Below are 16,361 nucleotides of genomic sequence, written 5' to 3'. Positions count from 1 at the left end.
GGGGCAGGAGACCACCAGGGCCACAGCATCCCAGCACCGGGCAATTGCCTCCTTCCGCTTGCCAGCTTGCCACCACGGGGCGGGAGACCACCAGGGCCACAGCATCCCAGCACCGGGTGATTGCCTCCTTCCGCTTGCCAGCTTGCCACCACGGGGCAGGAGACCACCAGGGCCACAGCATCCCAGCACCGGGCAATTGCCTCCTTCCGCTTGCCAGCTTCCCACCACGGGGCAGGAGACCACCAGGGCCACAGCATCCCAGCACCGGGTGATTGCCTCCTTCCGCTTGCCAGCTTGCCACCACGGGGCAGGAGACCACCAGGGCCACAGCATCCCAGCACCGGGCAATTGCCTCCTTCCGCTTGCCAGCTTCCCACCACGGGGCAGGAGACCACCTGGGCTGAGTGCCACCGAGCTGCCCATTTCTCTCTGGGGAGGGCAACTGCTGAGGCTTGCGCCTTGGCCCACATTTATACGCGCTCAGCAGCCAAATGCTTTTGTGACATCACAATCAACCCACGGACAATGGCAGCAGCTGGGGAGGCATCACCATCACTCCCTCGGCCCTCACAATGGTGAGCACAGCTCAGCAGCCAAAACACACACACAAGTTGTGCCAATATCTGTGAAGGCCACACCGGAAACCCAAGTGGGCAGGAGGGGGACATTTTTAGGCCCAGTGGTTGCATTTCCCTCCCCACAACACTAGTCAAATGCACAGATGAACAGAGCAATGAAAGCAAGCCTTATCTTTGCACAGGAAGCTGTTCAAGGAATGGCATGCAGAGAGAAAGTTAGCATCTCAGGAAAAAAGCACTTTTTCATCAATCAGTTAATCAATCATTTATTGTATTTGAATAAAAGCCATTACAAATCCAGTTACAAAAGCACCAAACCCAATGACCCAAACTTTGGCTCCCAGATTCTTGGGGGGCGGGGAGCCACGTGGATGCCATGTGAAATGAGCGATGTGTCAAGTGATGGCTATGTAGTACCTCCAGGTTCAGAGGCGGCATATTTCTGCATATCAGTTCCTGAGAATCACGAGGCCTGAACTATGTACTTGCAGTTTCTTTGAGTATGGTTTTTCCAATTTATTTTTATTTGGTAGCCATTTCTCCCTTTCTGAGGAAGGAACAAAAACATTCCAAGTTCTCTCTCTCTTTTTTTTAAAATGATATTTATTGATATGTTTTTTTAAATTACAGGGGGAAAACACAGCAGATACTTTCTAAGATACTTTCAAGAATGTATAATCTGCTGTTGAAATGGAACACTGAGGAAGAAACGGTAAAATCTGCAATGATAAAATGGGCACAAGATATAGGACATAATATTATGTTTGCTGACTGGGAGAAGTTGTGGACCACCAGGATTAAATTCACGGCATGTAATGCCCTAAGAGAGAATATTATGAAAATGATGTACAGGTGGTACATGACTCCAGTCAAGCTTGCAAAAATATACCATTTGCCCAATAATAAATGTTGGAAATGGAGACTTCCGGTCGGCGCCAGCGCTAATGGCGGTCCTTTTTCCGAGCTCCGGAAAAGGACTGCCCTGCGAGTTCGGGTCTGTCCCGCTACGGCAAGCGGGGGACCCCTAAAATCACAGGCGCGGAAGCCTGTGAACGAGGAGATTCGGTGGGCACCAAAAGCGCCCCTCCTTTACCGCAGAAAGAGCCTTTTTAAAGGCTCCGGAACGACATCGGGGGAGCGCGGTGCTGAGAATCGCTACCCAGCCCGCAGGGTGAAGCCGCGTCGCTATTAGTGGAGAGCGCCGATTCCTTCCTGTAAATTCTGGACAGAAAAAACCCGTGAGTAAAACGGAACCTTTATTTGGAATTAAAATCTGGAGATTTGGTTGAAAACGGGGAGGTCAAAATTAAGGAAGTCTGCCTCCCCCCGACTGCATGAAAGTGAAAGCAACGGAACTCAAAAGCTGCATCCGCTAAAGACTTTGTTTTTGTTTAATTAAACCTGACATTTGGACCTTAGATCTCCCCTCTAGCTAGCAGGGCAGAGGGGAGGCAAGAGAGACTTTGGCAACTGCATGATTTATTTAAAAGAAAAATCCTCTGCTGCCTCAGCTGTCTCAAAAATATGAAACGGTCTGCCCTATAGGACAATAGGACACTGAACTGACTTCTTCCTGTGAAAGTTACATTGTGATACAAAGTTTTTGTATTGTCTGGCTACAGTATATCAGCAGGCTGAGACAGTATCTACTGGGAAATTGTGGAAATTTGCAGTTACAAGCCTCCAGCTACACTTGCTTTAATTTTTCTCTGTCTCCTTTTCCTACGCATTTGGATACTTTCTTTGCCTTTGTATTTGGACATCTTGTATTTGGACATTTTGATTTGCTCCCCCTAGAGGGTAAAGCAAAGGTCGGCACAGCTTAAGACAGTGGAGCTTTCCAGTGGGAAACAGCTCCTGTGAGAAACGACCTTGACATGAGTGGCTCACAAGAAGAGATAGTCACAAGAGCCAAGACCAAGCAACAACAACAGCAACAGCAGCAGCAACAACAACTAAAGAAAAGAGGCTCGATCACAGGCGTAACTTCTGGACCTACAGGAACAACAGGACAAGAAAAAGTGACAGCTATCTCCATGGATGCCGTGACACAGGCCTTGCTTAAGATAAACCAATCCCTGGAGTCTCTGACAAAACAGACTTCAGAAAATACACAAAAATTAACAGAAATATCAGCAAGATTAGACCAGAACACAGAATCTATAAACAAATTGGTTGAGGAAAATTCTGCTACACGTAAAATTGCTGAAGAAGCTAGAGCTATTGCTGGAGAGACCCAAGAGAATTTAGAACCGATTGCCAAAAAGGTCCATGAGCACGACGCAACTTTGGCTTTGTGGGAACTACAGAGAAAAGAGAGAAACTTGAAATTGAGATTGATTCCAGAGAACGAAAGTGACAACCTCGTGGAGTTTTTAACACAAGAGTTTGCTGATTGCTGGGATCTGGAGGAAGACGAATTCAAAATTACAACAGCTTTTAGACTGGGTAAAAAGCAGAACAGAAAGACCCCGAGAGACTGTCTGATTACACTTAGATCTAAGGAAGAAAGAGACAAAATACTAGGACTACACTTTGAAAAGGCCTTGCAAATTGGAAACTCAGCTGTACAGATCTTTAAAGACATCCCAAAATATATTTTGGATTTGAGAAACTTCTATAAGGACTTGGCTCTTCTGTTAAAGAAAAACTCTATCCGCTTCAGGTGGGAATTCCCACAGGGACTGTCCTTTGATTACAAGGGAAAGAAGGTGAAAATAAAGACTATTCAAGACAAAGACAAATTTTTGGAAAGAAATCAAGAGGACTTGCAGAAGGGGACTGTGGACCCAATTGCAGAACAGAGGAGAGCATTAGATATTCTGAATCTTTCGTTTGGACATAAACCACCACCATCAGAGGAAGAGCAACAACTGGGAGCTGTTGGAGGAGTGTCAGAAAAATAATAAGATGGCTCTGCAATTCCTTAGCTGGAATTGCAATGGGCTCAATGGGCCTTTGAAGAGACGACAAGTTTTTCACATTTTGAACAGAGAACAATTGGATTTGATATGTTTACAAGAAACCCACATAACCAGAGCTCACAGGAGATTACTTATAAATAAAAGACTAGGACAAGAATTTATCTCATCAGACAAAGTTAAAAAAAGAGGAGTTGTGATATATGTAAAAGAGAAATGGGCTCCAAAAATGATTTTTAAAGATGAACAAGGGAGATATTTGGCAGTGGAGATACAAGTACAAGGAGAAAAATTCTTGATTGTTGGAATCTATGCACCAAATCAAGGCAAATCTGACTTCTTCAAGAGACTTCATGAAACTCTGACGGACTATTTGGATTACAATATGATAATTATGGGAGACATGAATGGTGTGGTCTCCACTAACATGGACAAGGCACAAAGACTAACAGTCACCAAGGAAGGGAGACTCCCTAAGACCTTTTTTGAAATGACGGAAAACATGGATTTGATTGATATATGGAGAACAAGGAACCCTCTGGAGAGAGAGGGAACCTTTTTCTCCCAAGCAATGATGACCTGGACCAGAATTGATCAAATTTGGATTACTAGTGGTATGGCTCCAAAGATTAAGAAGGTAGAAATCTGCCCAAAAACTTGCTCCGACCATAACGCTGTGAAGATGGAGATGAAACTTACAACAACTGGTCAATTTAGATGGAGAATGAATGACACCCTCTTTCGAGACAAGGAGATCCTTATGAAGGCCCAAAAAACTTTAAAAGACTACTTTGAAATAAATTTGAGGGCTGATGTGGAAAAAAGAGTGATCTGGGACGCAAGCAAAGCTGTGATGCGAGGTTTTTTGATTCAACAAAACTCAATAAAGAGGAAAAAACAAAATGAGAAAAAAGAAAAGATTTTGGAAAAGATAAAGGAAGGAGAGAAAAAATTAAGAGTAAAACCAAAGTCCCAGGAGATTTTAAGAGAGATCAAGTTATACCAAACACAATATATGGAATTGATGAACCAAGAGATTGAATGGAAGATAAAGCAAATGAAACAAAAGACATTCGAATCGGCAAATAAATGTGGTAAACTTTTGGCATGGCAATTGAAGAAAAGGCAGAAACTAAATACAGTTACAAGCCTAGAAGTGGATGGAAAGAATATATCTAAACCTAATGAAATTAGAAATTGTTTCCTGAGCTATTTTAAAAAAACTTTATACTCAAGGCCCGCAAAATGAAGAAGATATAGATAAATTCCTTGATAAATATGGACTACAAAAAATCTCTCATCAAAGTAAGATGGATCTGAACCAGAGAATAACAGAACAAGAGATAGAGGCTGCCATTCAGAATATGCAATTGGGCAAATCTCCAGGACCAGATGGACTGACTTCCAGATACTACAAATCGTTGAAGGAATGGTTGATTCAACCATTAAAAGAAGTCTGCAATGAGATCTTAGAGGGAAAAAAGGCACCTGAATCGTGGAAAGAAGCATTTATCTCACTCATACCAAAGACAGAGACTGAAAAGACTCAACTGAAGAACTACCGCCCAATATCACTACTTAATGTGGATTACAAAATTTTTGCAGACATTCTGGCAAAAAGATTTTAAAAAGTGTTGATGGAGAAGATTCATAAGGACTAAGCAGGCTTTCTTCCAAAAAGACACCTAGCAGACAATGTAAGGAATATAATAGACATCTTGGAAAAGCTAGAGGTGAATATAAATACTAAAGCAGTACTGATTTTTGTGGACGCGGAGAAAGCCTTTGACAATATTTCTTGGAGCTTTATGACAAAGAATCTTCATGGGATGGGGGTAGGCCAAGGTTTTGAGAATGGTATGGCGGCAATATACTCTGAACAAAAAGCTAAACTGATTGTAAATAATGTAATAACTGAGGAACTTAAGATAGAAAAAGGAACACGACAGGGGTGCCCAATTTCCCCACTGCTTTTCATTTCAGTTCTGGAGGTGTTGCTGAATATGATTAGAAGTGACCAGCAGGTTAAAGGAGTGCAGGTCGGAGTTAAACATTATAAGTTAAGAGCATTCGCAGATGACCTAGTATTGACTTTGCAAGAGCCAAACACTAGTACGAAAAAGGTTTTGGAAATAATCCAACAGATTGGCCAGGTAGCTGGATTTAAGTTGAATAAGCAAAAAACCAAAGTTCTAGGAAAAAATTTAACAGATATGGAAAAGGAGAAATTCCAAGAGGAGACGAGGTTGACGGTGGTCAAGAAGGTGAAATACCTAGGGGTTTATTTGACATCTAAAAATGTGAATTTGTATAAGGATAATTATGAAAAATGTTGGTCAGAAATTAAAAAAGATCTAGAAATATGGTCAAATTTGAAATTGTCAATGTTAGGCCGAATTGCAGTGATTAAAATGAATGTATTGCCTAGAATGCTATTTTTGTTTCAGACCTTGCAGACTCTTGACAAGATGGAATGTTTTAAGAGGTGGCAGAAAGATATTTCGAAATTTGTCTGGCAGGGCAAAAAGCCCAGAATTAAATTTAAAATATTGACAGACGCTAAAGAAAGAGGGGGTTTTGCCCTGCCGGACTTAAAATTGTACTATGAGGCAGCAGCTTTTTGCTGGCTGAAAGAATGGATGCTCCTCGAGAACACAGACATTTTGGACCTGGAAGGTTTCAATAATGCTTTCGGTTGGCATGCATATCTATGGTATGATAAAATCAAGCTGCATAGCGCCTTTAAAAATCACATTGTTAGAAAAGCATTGTTTAATGTTTGGATAAGATATAAAGATCTGTTGGAAAACAAAACCCCTAGATGGGTGTCACCAGTGGAGGCTAAGGCAGTGAAGAAACTCAATATGGAGGTCGGATGGCCGAAGTATTGGGAAATCTTGGTACAGGAGGGAGATAAATGGAAATTACAAAGCTATGAGAAAATGAAACATAAAATACAATATTGGCTTCAATATCATCAAATAATGGAGTGTTTCAAACAGGACAGGAAAATTGGCTTTCAGGTGGAAAAATCAAAATTAGAGACTGAACTGTTAGAACCCAATACTAAGAATCTATCAAGAATGTATAACTTGCTGCTGAAATGGAATACACAGGACGAAACAGTTAAATCGGTTATGATTAAGTGGGCACAGGATGTTGGACATAACATTATGTCAGCTGACTGGGAATGGTTATGGAACACCGGTATTAAATTTACGGCATGTAATGCCTTAAAGGAAAACATTATGAAAATGGTCTATAGGTGGTACATGACCCCAGTCAAGCTGGCAAAAATTTATCATTTGCCCGATAACAAATGTTGGAAATGTAAAGAGACTGAAGGTACCTTCTATCACCTTTGGTGGACATGCCCGAAGATTAAGGCTTTCTGGGAAATGATCTATAATGAAATGAAAAAGGTACTTAAATGTACTTTTCCTAAAAAACCAGAGGCCTTTCTCTTGGGCATTGCCGGCCAATTGGTGTCAAAGAGGGATAGAACTTTTTTTATGTATGCTACAACAGCAGCAAGAATACTCATCGCAAAGTATTGGAAGACACAAGATCTACCCACTCTGGAAGAATGGCAGATGAAAGTGATGGACTATATGACACTGGCCGAGATGACAGGCAGAATCCGTGACCAAGGAAAAGAGACGGCGGAAGAAGAATGGAGAAAATTCAAAAGTTATCTTAAGGACTATTATAAACTTGAAGAATGCTAGAGTGTTGTGGTTTTTAGGAACAAAGGGATACAGTGATTTAAGGCTAGAATACAGAAAGGACTAAGATGACAGAGGTTGGAAAGCAATAATTGGGAGTTGCTATAAAAATAAGGACATTAGGATGCGGAAAGGGGGGGTATGGGGGAGTCCCAGAAAAGAGGTTTATGAAAATATGTTATGAAATTATACGTGTTTGTATGTCTTTTTAAATGTTTGTTTGTTCTTAAAAATTCTGTAAAACCAATAAAAATTTTATTAAAAAAAAAAAATGTTGGAAATGTAAAGAAGTTGAAGGTACTTTCTTTCACCTTTGGTGGACGTGCCCAAGGATCAAGGCTTTCTGGGAAATGATATATAATGAATTGAAAAAGGTATTTAAATATACTTTCCCGAAGAAACCAGAGGCCTTTCTCCTGGGCATAGTTGGCCAATCGGTGTTAAAGAAGGATAGAAGTTTCTTTATGTATGCTACAGCAGCAGCAAGAATTCTGATCGCAAAGCATTGGAAGACACAAGACCTACCCACCTTGGAAGAATGGCAGATGCAACTAATAGACTATATGGAGATGGCGGAAATGACTGGCAGAATCCGAGATCAGGGAGAAGAGTTGGTGGAAGAAGACTGGAGGAAATTTACAACGTATTTGCAGAAATATTGTAAAATTTTTGAATGTTGAGGACATTGAAATGAATTGCAGGGGTTTTAGCAACAGGGTAAAATGCAAGATTGGATTAATAAATAGATAGACTAATAGGATATGGATTTGCTGAACTAACTTTTAAAAGGGATACAAAAATGGGAGACGCGAGGGAGTCAGGAAAATAAGTTAACCAAAGAGGAGAAATTAAGAAAGAAGGAATTTTTGTTTTGTAAAATGTGCTTTTTTCTTTTCTTTTTTGTGTTTAATGTCTGTATTTCTGTATTTTGTAATTTTGTATCTTTTTCGTTTTTTGTATTTTTCTAAACTTTTTTATGGATAAAACCTAATAAAATATTACTAAAAAAAAATGAAGCAGCTGGTTGCCATGGTGAAATTATGATGACACTATTACTCTGTAGTGCAAGTGCTGAAGTCCTAAGTCAGATTCAAGGGGGGATTTCCCCCCATGGCCAAGCCTACCAGCTAACAGTGACCTTAAGTTTTCCAGTAAAACATGAAATGGTGCACACGCTACATCTTGTTCGTGTGCTTATCAGGCATGTCCAAGGTCCATTTGGGGGGCCTAATCCAGCCCACCGGTCAGTTTAATCCGGCCCCTGTGGCAGTTTATTTCCTGGGGTAAAATCCTAAAAAAACAAACCCTCAACAAATTCAACCCTAAAAAAGGTTAACAACTTGAGTTGGCTATTTCGGCGGCCCTCACAGCCCTTCATCAAATCTGGCCCTCTTTGAAAAAAGATTGGACAGGGATACCGTCAAAGAGTTCGAGAGAAGCAGAGAAGCGGGTGCTGGATGTCCGGAGTTTCATTCTCTCCCGTGCTGCAGAGTGTGTGTGACTACTGGATCACATACTCTGTGTGTTGACGTTCCATTCTTTGGAAGAGAGGGAACAGAAGGAACTGTGCGCCACTTCCGTCTTCTTTCTTCTGTGTTCTGTTGTTCTCTCTCGGACGGCCCACCCCCCATGGTGCTTCCCTTGGAAAAGGCGTGTGGTTTAAGCAGCCCGGTTGCCCCACCCTTTCCCATTGTGCCCTGTCCCTTTCCCTGCAAGGGTTCAGGTGAGTGCAAAATGCCTACTATAAACGCATGCAGATTTTACCACCCTACTTCCCATGTTAATCACAACACTATACAACACAATACAACAAAAATACATTTATTGACATTTCAAGTTAAGACCTTCCAAAATGGCTTGAGATACAAAGTCTTCTTTCTGTTTCCTGTTTCCGAGAGATTTGAATTGGGAAATCCTTTCGATTCTTCATTAATAAGAGGCAGTGGGGTGAGGGAGGCCATGGCCACATCCACACCATTTAATGCGCTATGAAGCCGCTTTAAACACTCATGGCTTAAACAACCCCCAAAGACTCTGGGAGCTATAGTTGGAAAAGGGTGCCAAGAGTTGTTAGGGGGCCCCGTTCCCTGCCAAGAAGGGAACCCTACCTCTACCACTACCCCTACCCCCACCCCTACGCGACGCTAACTCTAACCCTAACGCTAGCCCTTAAGCCTTAACTACAGCTACAGTTCCCAGAGTTCCCTGGCAAAAAGGGAACCCTAACCCTGCTCCCTAACTACTGCTACAATTCCCAGAGTTCCCTGGCAAAAAGGGAACCCTAACCCTGCCCCCTAACTAGAGCTACAATTCCCAGAGTTCCCTGCCAAGGGAACCCCAACCCTACCCCTGCCCCTGACGCTAACCCTAACTCTAACCCTTAACTAGAGCTACAATTCCCAGAGTTCCCTGGCATGAAGGGAACCCTACCCCTACCCCCACCTCTACCCTACCCCTAATCCTAATCCTAATACTTAACCACCGTAACAAGTCTCCGTCCCCTTAACCATCTACAGTTCCCAGAATCCCTGAGGGGAAGCCATGCCTGTTTAAAGTGACTTCATAGCAGTTCAGTGGTGCACCTAATGTGGCCTAATGTTCCCTCCCTCATTTTCTTCTCTCTCCCCACTGCCCCATCACTTGCAATGCAGCAGATGTCCGCCTGCAGTCTCCCTTCAATGTTTCTCCCAAGTATGGCCACAGCCTTGTCCATTCCATTTTTGTTTCCTGTTTCCGAGAGATTTGAATTGGGAAATCCTTTCGATTCTTCATTAATAAGAGGCAGTGGGGTGAGGGAGGCCATGGCCACATCCACACCATTTAATGTGCTATGAAGCCGCTTTAAACACTCATGGCTTAAACAACCCCCAAAGACTCTGGGAGCTATAGTTGGAAAAGGGTGCCAAGAGTTGTTAGGGGGGCCCGTTCCCTGCCAAGAAGGGAACCCTACCTCTACCCCTACCCCCACCCCCACCCCTACCCCTGACACTAACTCTAACCCTAATGCTAACCCTTAAGCCTTAACAAGAGCTACAATTCCCAGAGTTCCCTGGCAAAAAGGGAACCCTAACCCTAACCCTGCCCCCTAACTACAGCTACAATTCCCAGAGTTCCCTGGCAAAAAGGGAACCCTAACCCCTAACTAGAGCTACAATTCCCAGAGTTCCCTGGCAAGAAGGGAACCCTACCCTGCCCCCTAACTACAGCTACAATTCCCAGAGTTCCCTGGCATGAAGGGAACCCTACCCCTACCCCCACCCCTACCCTACCCCTAATCCTAATCCTAATACTTAACCACCGTAACAAGTCTCCGTCCCCTTAACCATCTACAGTTCCCAGAATCCCTGAGAGGAAGCCATGTCTGTTTAAAGTGACTTCATAGCAGTTCAGTGGTGCACCTAATGTGGCCTAATGTTGCCTCCCTCATTTTCTTCTCTCTCCCCACTGCCCCATCACTTGCAATACAGCAGATGTCCGCCTGCAGTCGCCTTTCAAAGCTCCTTCTCTCAAGTATGGCCACAGCCTTGTCCATTCCTCACTGCCAGTATTTCACGTTCACTTCTCCGATGTAAATAGGGATGTCCTGTGGTTCTCTTGATGACTTTGTAGACTGGACTTGGGGAAAACCTCACCGGCTCCAGACATCCCTGTAAGGCAAAGGCAAACAGGTGAGTGGGATGGCCAACACCCGACAGCGTCCCCCCAGATTCCTCCTCCTGTTTGGCTGCCTGTTAACAAACAAGGCTTCCAAGCCAGTTTGCACCCATCTCAGCCAGCCTAGCCACGCAACATCCACTAGCCTGAATGCAAATTCTTCCGACAACCATCCACCAGCTGCAACCTCATCAGGTCCATTGCCAGACATCAACCAGCTTCAGAGCTGAGTGTCAGTCACCTTCAAGTAGCGATCCCACCAGCAAGTAATCTTTGTACTTGCCTTCTCCTTGCTCCACAGCATCCCAGCACCGGGCCATTGCCTCCTTCCGCTTGCCAGCTTGCCACCACGGGGCAGGAGACCACCAGGGCCACAGCATCCCAGCACCGGGTGATTGCCTCCTTCCGCTTGCCAGCTTGCCACCACGGGGCAGGAGACCACCAGGGCCACAGCATCCCAGCACCGGGCAATTGCCTCCTTCCGCTTGCCAGCTTGCCACCACGGGGCGGGAGGCCACCAGGGCCACAGCATCCCAGCACCGGGCAATTGCCTCCTTCCGCTTGCCAGCTTGCTGCCACGGGACAGGAGGCCACCTGGGCTGAGTGCCACCGAGCTGCCCATTTCTCTCTGGGGAGGGCAACTGCTGAGGCTTGCGCCTTGGCTCACATTTATACGCGCTCAGCAGCCAAATGCTTTTGTGACATCACAATCAACCCACGGACAATGGCAGCAGCTGGGGAGGCATCACCATCACTCCCTCGGCCCTCACAATGGTGAGCACAGCTCAGCAGCCAAAACACACACACAAGTTGTGCCAATATCTGTGAAGGCCACACCGGAAACCCAAGTGGGCAGGAGGGGGACATTTTTAGGCCCAGTGGTTGCATTTCCCTCCCCACAACACTAGTCAAATGCACAGATGAACAGAGCAATGAAAGCAAGCCTTATCTTTGCACAGGAAGCTGTTCAAGGAATGGCATGCAGAGAGAAAGTTAGCATCTCAGGAAAAAAGCACTTTTTCATCAATCAGTTAATCAATCATTTATTGTATTTGACTAAAAGCCATTACAAATCCAGTTACAAAAGCACCAAACCCAATGACCCAAACTTTGGCTCCCAGATTCTTGGGGGGCGGGGAGCCAGGTGAATGCCATGTGAACTCAGCGATGTGTCAAGTGATGGCTATGTAGTACCTCCAGGTTCAGAGGCGGCATATTTCTGCATATCAGTTCCTGAGAATCATGAGGGCTGTTGGGGTCAGATTCTGCTTGCAGTTTTTGCACAGGCATCTGTGAGAATGGGATGCTGAACTTGGGCCACTGGCCTGATGCAGGCAGCTTTCTTAGGTTACAAAGGAAGACTTCCAAGAGAATACTTTTAATGTAGCACTCCAAGAAATGCTGCAAGTTTCAGAAAGTCAAAGAATGCACTCCAAAATCAGAAATTTTGAAAGTGCATTTCAGCACTCTGTCATTTTACTTTCCCCCTGCATCTCTTACCTGAACTATGTACTTGCAGTTTCTTTGAGTATGGTTTTTCCAATTTATTTTTATTTGGTAGCCATTTCTCCCTTTCTGAGGAAGGAACAAAAACATTCCAAGTTCTCTCTCTTTTTTTTAAAAAAATGATATTTATTGATATGTTTTTTTAAATTACAGGGGGAAAACACAGCAGATACTTTCTAAGATACTTTCAAGAATGTATAATCTGCTGTTGAAATGGAACACTGAGGAAGAAACGGTAAAATCTGCAATGATAAAATGGGCACAAGATATAGGACATATTATGTTTGCTGACTGGGAGAAGTTGTGGACCACCAGGATTAAATTCACGGCATGTAATGCCCTAAGAGAGAATATTATGAAAATGATGTACAGGTGGTACATGACTCCAGTCAAGCTTGCAAAAATATACCATTTGCCCAATAATAAATGTTGGAAATGTAAAGAAGTTGAAGGTACTTTCTTTCACCTTTGGTGGACGTGCCCAAGGATCAAGGCTTTCTGGGAAATGATATATAATGAATTGAAAAAGGTATTTAAATATACTTTCCCGAAGAAACCAGAGGCCTTTCTCCTGGGCATAGTTGGCCAATCGGTGTTAAAGAAGGATAGAAGTTTCTTTATGTATGCTACAGCAGCAGCAAGAATTCTGATCGCAAAGCATTGGAAGACACAAGACCTACCCACCTTGGAAGAATGGCAGATGCAACTAATAGACTATATGGAGATGGCGGAAATGACTGGCAGAATCCGAGATCAGGGAGAAGAGTTGGTGGAAGAAGACTGGAGGAAATTTACAACGTATTTGCAGAAATATTGTAAAAATTTTGAATGTTGAGGACATTGAAATGAATTGCAGGGGTTTTAGCAACAAGGTAAAATGCAAGATTGGATTAATAAATAGATAGACTAATAGGATATGGATTTGCTGAACTAACTTTTAAAAGGGATACAAAAATGGGAGACGCGAGGGAGTCAGGAAAATAAGTTAACCAAAGAGGAGAAATTAAGAAAGAAGGAATTTTTGTTTTGTAAAATGTGCTTTTTTCTTTTCTTTTTTGTGTTTAATGTCTGTATTTCTGTATTTTGTAATTTTGTATCTTTTTCGTTTTTTGTATTTTTCTAAACTTTTTTATGGATAAAACCTAATAAAATATTACTAAAAAAAATGAAGCAGCTGGTTGCCATGGTGAAATTATGATGACACTATTACTCTGTAGTGCAAGTGCTGAAGTCCTAAGTCAGATTCAAGGGGGGATTTCCCCCCATGGCCAAGCCTACCAGCTAACAGTGACCTTAAGTTTTCCAGTAAAACATGAAATGGTGCACACGCTACATCTTGTTCGTGTGCTTATCAGGCATGTCCAAGGTCCATTTGGGGGGCCTAATCCAGCCCACCGGTCAGTTTAATCCGGCCCCTGTGGCAGTTTATTTCCTGGGGTAAAATCCTAAAAAAACAAACCCTCAACAAATTCAACCCTAAAAAAGGTTAACAACTTGAGTTGGCTGTTTCGGCGGCCCTCACAGCCCTTCACTTCATCAAATCTGACCCTCTTTGAAAAAAGATTGGACAGGGATACCGTCAAAGAGTTCGAGAGAAGCAGAGAAGCGGGTGCTGGATGTCCGGAGTTTCATTCTCTCCCGTGCTGCAGAGTGTGTGTGACTACTGGATCACATACTCTGTGTGTTGACGTTCCATTCTTTGGAAGAGAGGGAACGGAAGGAACTGTGCGCCACTTCCGTCTTCTTTCTTCTGTGTTCTGTTGTTCTCTCTCGGACGGCCCACCCCCCATGGTGCTTCCCTTGGAAAAGGCGTGTGGTTTAAGCAGCCCGGTTGCCCCACCCTTTCCCATTGTGCCCTGTCCCTTTCCCCGCAAGGGTTCAGGTGAGTGCAAAATGCCTACTATAAACGCATGCAGATTTTACCACCCTACTTCCCATGTTAATCACAACACTATACAACACAATAAAACAAAAATACATTTATTGACATTTCAAGTTAAGACCTTCCAAAATGGCTTGAGATACAAAGTCTTCTTTCTGTTTCCTGTTTCCGAGAGATTTGAATTGGGAAATCCTTTCGATTCTTCATTAATAAGAGGCAGTGGGGTGAGGGAGGCCATGGCCACATCCACACCATTTAATGCGCTATGAAGCCGCTTTAAACACTCATGGCTTAAACAACCCCCAAAGACTCTGGGAGCTATAGTTGGAAAAGGGTGCCAAGAGTTGTTAGGGGGCCCCGTTCCCTGCCAAGAAGGGAACCCTACCTCTACCACTACCCCTACCCCCACCCCTATGCGACGCTAACTCTAACCCTAACGCTAGCCCTTAAGCCTTAACTGGAGCTACAATTCCCAGAGTTCCCTGGCAAAAAGGGAACCCTAACCCTGCCCCCTAACCCTGCCCCCTAACTAGAGCTACAATTGCCAGAGTTCCCTGCCAAGGGAACCCCAACCCTACCCCTGCCCCTGACGCTAACCCTAACTCTAACCCTTAACTAGAGCTACAATTCCCAGAGTTCCCTGGCATGAAGGGAACCCTACCCCTACCCCCACCTCTACCCTACCCCTAATCCTAATCCTAATACTTAACCACCGTAACAAGTCTCCGTCCCCTTAACCATCTACAGTTCCCAGAATCCCTGAGGGGAAGCCATGCCTGTTTAAAGTGACTTCATAGCAGTTCAGTGGTGCACCTAATGTGGCCTAATGTTCCCTCCCTCATTTTCTTCTCTCTCCCCACTGCCCCATCACTTGCAATGCAGCAGATGTCCGCCTGCAGTCTCCCTTCAATGTTTCTCTCAAGTATGGCCACAGCCTTGTCCATTCCATTTTTGTTTCCTGTTTCCGAGAGATTTGAATTGGGAAATCCTTTCGATTCTTCATTAATAAGAGGCAGTGGGGTGAGGGAGGCCATGGCCACATCCACACCATTTAATGTGCTATGAAGCCGCTTTAAACACTCATGGCTTAAACAACCCCCAAAGACTCTGGGAGCTATAGTTGGAAAAGGGTGCCAAGAGTTGTTAGGGGGGCCCGTTCCCTGCCAAGAAGGGAACCCTACCTCTACCCCTACCCCCACCCCCACCCCTACCCCTGACGCTAACTCTAACCCTAATGCTAACCCTTAAGCCTTAACTAGAGCTACAATTCCCAGAGTTCCCTGGCAAAAAGGGAACCCTAACCCTAACCCTGCCCCCTAACTACAGCTACAATTCCCAGAGTTCCCTGGTTCAGTCTTTCTGCATAAAGAGCAAACATGAAAGAGGAAAGACTGGCAAGGGAGCATGATAATCTGGTCTCTAATTGAACCAGTGCAGATTTCAGCAGAGTTATCACAGACAGGGAACTACGCTTGCTGTCAGATCAGTGGTTTTTGAATAAAGGGGGATGTAAGGGAAGAGCAGAGAGCGTATAACAATAAAGCTTTCTTCAAAACGGTCCATGTGAGACTAAAGGTAGACACGTCCTGTTCACCTTTATCCTCCTCCAATTACAGTAAATGACCAAGCTTAGCAGGTGTTGGTTTCACGGTGCAGATGGACCTGGACTGAACGAAAAGTGTGATTTTAATATCAGGTTTTCATCCACATCTCTCAGAGACCTGTTAACCAGATGCTATTGAAGCCCAGTGAGATGTCTCCTGTATCTACCATCCCATTATCCCCACATGATGCTTTCTTAATAGCCTTTGTGGAGAGCTGCAGGGACGAGGAGAGGAAACAAAACAAAATGTGTAATCTGCCCCTTAATTGAAATCAAAAACAGCTCCATAACCTCTTCTCCCCACTCAATTTGCTTTGAAACAGAGGGGTCTGGAGCGGAGCGTTGCCAAAATGTTTATAAACAGCAGTTTTGCTTCCACACAATCTTTCATTACAGCAACCCAACACTGAGGGCTGCACCAGCTACCATTTCGGTTCTGCTGCTGCTACCCCATATTGGTCAAAATGCTACTTGTGGGTGGGACTGGGAGGA

At 44.0% G+C, this 16,361-nt stretch overlaps 1 long non-coding RNA gene across 2 annotated transcripts; it reads right to left on the bottom strand.

Annotated features, from left to right (window-relative positions):
• Window positions 1–9,506: 9,506 nt before the first annotated feature.
• On the bottom strand, window positions 9,507–14,923 carry LOC308573958. 2 transcript variants are annotated; one of them, XR_014002281.1, is made up of 3 exons: window positions 14,840–14,923; window positions 10,361–10,413; window positions 9,507–9,608 (listed from the first exon to the last, which is right to left on the bottom strand). It is a non-coding gene; the product is annotated as an uncharacterized lncRNA (long non-coding RNA). The 2 variants fall into 2 exon arrangements; XR_014002282.1 differs by having other exon boundaries at window positions 10,361–10,424; window positions 14,784–14,892.
• Between the last annotated feature and the right edge of the window lie 1,438 nt (window positions 14,924–16,361).

This window comes from Podarcis bocagei, assembly GCF_964188305.1.
Source record: "Podarcis bocagei genome assembly, chromosome: 15".
In the NCBI taxonomy this organism is placed as follows: Eukaryota; Metazoa; Chordata; class Lepidosauria; order Squamata; family Lacertidae; genus Podarcis; species Podarcis bocagei.
The sequence above is the reverse complement of the archived record's forward strand: the minus strand, read 5'-3'. Positions and strand labels throughout refer to the sequence as shown.